Source organism: Gavialis gangeticus, unplaced genomic scaffold, assembly GCF_001723915.1.
Source record: "Gavialis gangeticus isolate Ggan-Ray unplaced genomic scaffold, GavGan_comp1, whole genome shotgun sequence".
NCBI lineage: Eukaryota > Metazoa > Chordata > Crocodylia > Gavialidae > Gavialis > Gavialis gangeticus.
In genome coordinates this window covers 3,073,275-3,077,582 of record NW_017729016.1, presented here as the reverse complement: position 1 = coordinate 3,077,582, position 4,308 = coordinate 3,073,275, and the positions used below count along the sequence as shown (strand labels likewise).

Sequence of the window (4,308 nt, the reverse complement as noted above, 5' to 3'; positions counted from 1 at the left end):
TCGGTGATTGGCCACCGGGGGATACCCGCCCCGGTCGGCAATTGGCTGCTGGAAGACCACCCCCCAGCCGGCGCTCTGGTGTCCCCCCAGACTCGAGAGGCACCAGTCACCCATGTGTGGGTCTACAGAAGCAGAGCAGGAGGAAGAAGAAGTTAAAATCTCAACAGCTGCGAAGGCAAATGAAGGCTGCAGCAGAACAAGATCCCCAGATGTCTTGGTCTCCTTGCCGTTGGATCAAGGTCCTGTTCTGTCAAGAGCCACGTGGAAGCTGACGTGCAGCGGCTTCTCCACAATAAAAGAAGTCACACACAGGCGTCATCCATGCCAGCACATAACTTTGAAGAAGTCCATTTTCATCCCTCCGTGCCTGGCTGAGCTACAGCAGCATAACTCCTTTTCCATCGGTCCTGTTTTAAACTAAAACCCTCCGAGCCACCAGCCCTCTGTCACTTAGTTTAGCAATCTACAAAATGGGAATAACTTCTTGTTCCTTAAAAAATCTGCAGGGTCAATGGGAGGTGCAATACCTCTGGATGCAAGGCACTGTATACATTCAGAGTAGGATGAAACACTAGAGACAACCGACAATCCTGTTGTACGGTTCCTCTGTATCTTTAAAAAGAAAAAAATACAGCACCGGGCAAGCTATTTCAACCCAAGTCATTAAAGTGTCTCGCAAGAGGTGAAATTAAATGTCCTTAACCCACGTGCGGGGTGTTAATATAGGAAGAGAAAGGCTGGAACTTCAGCGGTGACAAATCTGTATACTACCACTGACCTTAACAGAGCTCCATGGTCAAAACTGCTAGCCCCAAGTCTTTTTTTGGCTGATAACTGTATCAAGTGCTGACTGCTTTGTTGTCTGGAGATGGCTTATTTTCCACATGGTGGAGCCGGGTGTCACTATCTTCTTGACATTCATGCATCTCAGACACCAGCAAGGACAGAATCGGCTGACATCTTCTCTTCATATAGTACTACTTTCGCATGGATGCCTTCCTGCTGGTGGTAGTGTATGTGTCTTCCAGCCTCTCAGTGCATTGCACGCGGCCTGAAATTCACCCGAGTGATGCTGACGTGTGCCGATTTATTAAGGCCGGCTAAGAGCATTACACATCTCATTAGTTCAGCTATGATATTGCAAGCCAAGTGCCCATTCATTTTATACTTGTGTAGCCTAGATTCAGTATTGATTGCTAACCTCCACTGGCAGGCCAGATTCTGCAGTCTGATGCAACTCTAGAGTAACCTCAGTGTAGTCCAGGATGTCACAGGGAGTATATCCGGAGTAAATGAGGGAGGAATTTGGCCTACTTTTTCTTATAACCATGTGTAGATTAGACAGAGAAGGCTAGTGGGGGAAAGAAAACGCATCAGGGTTAGTCAGTAATTGCTGAAAGGTTACTTTCTTTTGGTGGAGAAGTATTTTGAGTCACAGTGGGCGCATTTACGTGTGCATTTATGTCACATTAAATTTGCTGCGCAGTAAGTTACTGCACAATACGCAGAAAGAAACCGGTGTTTACACGTGCAGGCATTGAAGCACATTAACGCTGTGTGTGGTCTGACTTAGGACTAAAGTTAGTCCCGAGTCAGTCCGCGCACACAATGTTACTGCACAGTAAGGCGTCTACATGCGCATTACTGTGCAGTAACTAATCAGGTGTAAAGTTGAGACCTGCATGATACAGATATCAAATTTATGCTCAAGTTGGCATAAGTTGCCATGTTTACTGCGCAGTATGGTCGTGCATGTGTAGACGTGTGCCCATACTGAGCAGTAATTTTTGGTTACCGTGCAGTCATTTCAGTTACTGCACAGTAAATGTGCACGTGCAGACGCGCCCAGTGAAAAATCTTGTTGGGTCTAGAATGAGGGTTGTCCAAATGGTCTGGATAAAAATTAATTATTATTCTCAGATGCTATTGGCAGATCGAGTTTTTTAACAGGTCTCCCAGCTTTACTTTTTTTTCCATTAGGCAACAGGTTCAGACCTTTCAAATGTCAAACTAAGCGTGCTCTGTCTGGCTATGGAAACGATTTGGAAAGGATTTGTAACAGGGTGTAGTCTCTCCCTTGCAAGGGACAGGGAAAGCTGTTTGCTCTGTGGACAGCTGGTAGGGGAATACCTCTGAAGATGGATTTGTTACTTGTTGGAGCTGGCACCGTGCTTTCCTATGAGATGAACTTTTAAAAAAAAGAAAGCAGTCCATTAAATGAAAATGGTTTTCCTTTGGGAGACTGTCAAGAAGGGCTAATGCAATTCAACCTCTTTATGTTGCTCTTTATTTCTCCATATTTCCTCTAGAATTTAGTAAAACTCTTTTGCTTTGGTAAAGGTCATTTTCCTGCACATGATAATTTACAATAGGAAGATAATTTGCTTGAGGCTAGCAGCACCCAAATCAAATACAAATCTCCCATTTGATGCTGTAATTTATTATTTGCCCTAATTAGCTTGTATAAATGCCTGGAAACTCCAAGCACAATCTCTTGCTTGCAGAGTTCATGTTCCTTTCACAGGCTGAGTCCTTTATGCCAGAGACATTGTTTGTTCAACAATCAAATCGCCACATGCTGTTAATCACAACCTGTGAGCATCTAATAAAAGGGCCATTGAAAGGATGAGTGTGTTAACCCATCTTCTGGTCATCCCCATTTGACTGGGCTCTTTCTGCTTTGAAAGCTGCCTGCCTTCCCTTTTCAATCAATTCCCAGTTATTACCCATGAAGAATAGCACAGGGAACTGAATTTGCAAATTGAATGCGCTGGAATATAATGAACTCGTCCTTTGAAAGATTCCAGTGGAAGGGAATGTATCTGGCTAAGATCGCCACCCCCCCGACACTTCCCTTCCACTACATCTGCATATTATTCACAGCGTTTGAAATCAGTCAAAAGAATAAAACTTCCTAAACGCCGAGTGGAAGGGAACGGTGCCTGTAACAACTTTCTATTATCTGTTTATTCTGATCCCTCCAAGCTAAGCACCTGGAGAAAATTAGCTCCTCGGCTAAAAGTACTGCAATTTAAGAGCGTCCCGTTATTTATGAACATGCCCAGAGACTTTGCACTACAGTGTATGGATGGGGGGTTTTTTTAAAGGAAAACTGGGAGAATGAATACCCCCCGAAGTGAAGGGAGTTTGAAAGGCCTCTCCTGGGAATTCTTTGCAGTCCTGTATATGTGTATGTACACGTATATGTGTATGTCTATGTGTATATATATGTATATGGATGCGAATTGCAGAGGATTCCCCGGGGGGGCCACACATCTATTCAGTCACATCAGGCTTTTAATCAGTCGAGAAGGCTTCTTCTTTTTAACCTGCTTCATTGCACAGTTAATGCACTGGGATGCCTAAAGAAAAACTCCCCTTTAAGCATAAAGTCTACGCGTGCATGCACACACACACGTTTGTATATGCATCCCCATGTGCATGTATGGCCCATAAATACACACACACACTAGCTTGTATAAGCACTGCAGTGTGTATGTGTATACACACATACATACATATGGGTGTGTGTGTATAAAGGCACACATGTATAACACACATATGTGTGTATATGTACACACACATTTGTAAGGTCCATATATATATTTGTGTGTGTGTGTATGCTTAAAGGGGAATTACACACACACATGTATGTATGTGTGCGTGTGTATCTACACATATGTATGTGTAGATATATATATATACACATGCATGCAAACACTGGGATGCTTATACAAACAGGCACGCATGTGTGTAGACTTTTTGTGTATATAGACACATATACACACACTGAGGGGTGATTGTACTTATCTATATATATACACATCTATACAGCTCCCCCTTGCATATGTATCCGTGTGTGCGCGTATATACACTCCAGCCCATACATTACAGAAATAAGCGTGTAGCCCACACACGCGCGTGGCATCACACAAGACGAGGGCAGGAGGAAGGGATGTCGGGAGAGCTAGTCCAGCCCCGCTCACAGCAGGACCCCTCTCCCGGCCCTTCGTGCGAGCCTCCCCGCCAGCAGCCGCGCACCCAGGCCCGTGAAGTGCAAAAGCCTCCTCTCCGCGCACACGCACCGCTTAAAAGCGCGACATGACCGACTGACCCCGCCACACGCAGGCGCGCGCGCACTGCCTAGACAAAGGGGAGTTTCTGCCTCCAGAGCCGCAGTCCTTGCACACATACACGTGAAGCTTGCACCCCCCCGCACACAATCTTTGCACGCGCGCACGCGGTCGCGCACACGCGGTCCTCACGCAGGCGAGCGCGCCCCCGGGGCGGCGGCGGGGTGCGGGCCCG

At 45.9% G+C, this 4,308-nt stretch overlaps 1 long non-coding RNA gene across 1 annotated transcript in view; it reads right to left on the bottom strand.

Annotated features, from left to right (window-relative positions):
• Positions 1-1,171: 1,171 nt before the first annotated feature.
• LOC109294374 overlaps positions 1,172-4,308 on the bottom strand; it is a 3,921-nt gene continuing 784 nt past the window's right edge. The window contains exon 2 of the long non-coding RNA XR_002096513.1: positions 1,172-1,351. This is a non-coding gene — a long non-coding RNA (uncharacterized LOC109294374). The remainder of the gene's footprint in view (positions 1,352-4,308) is intronic.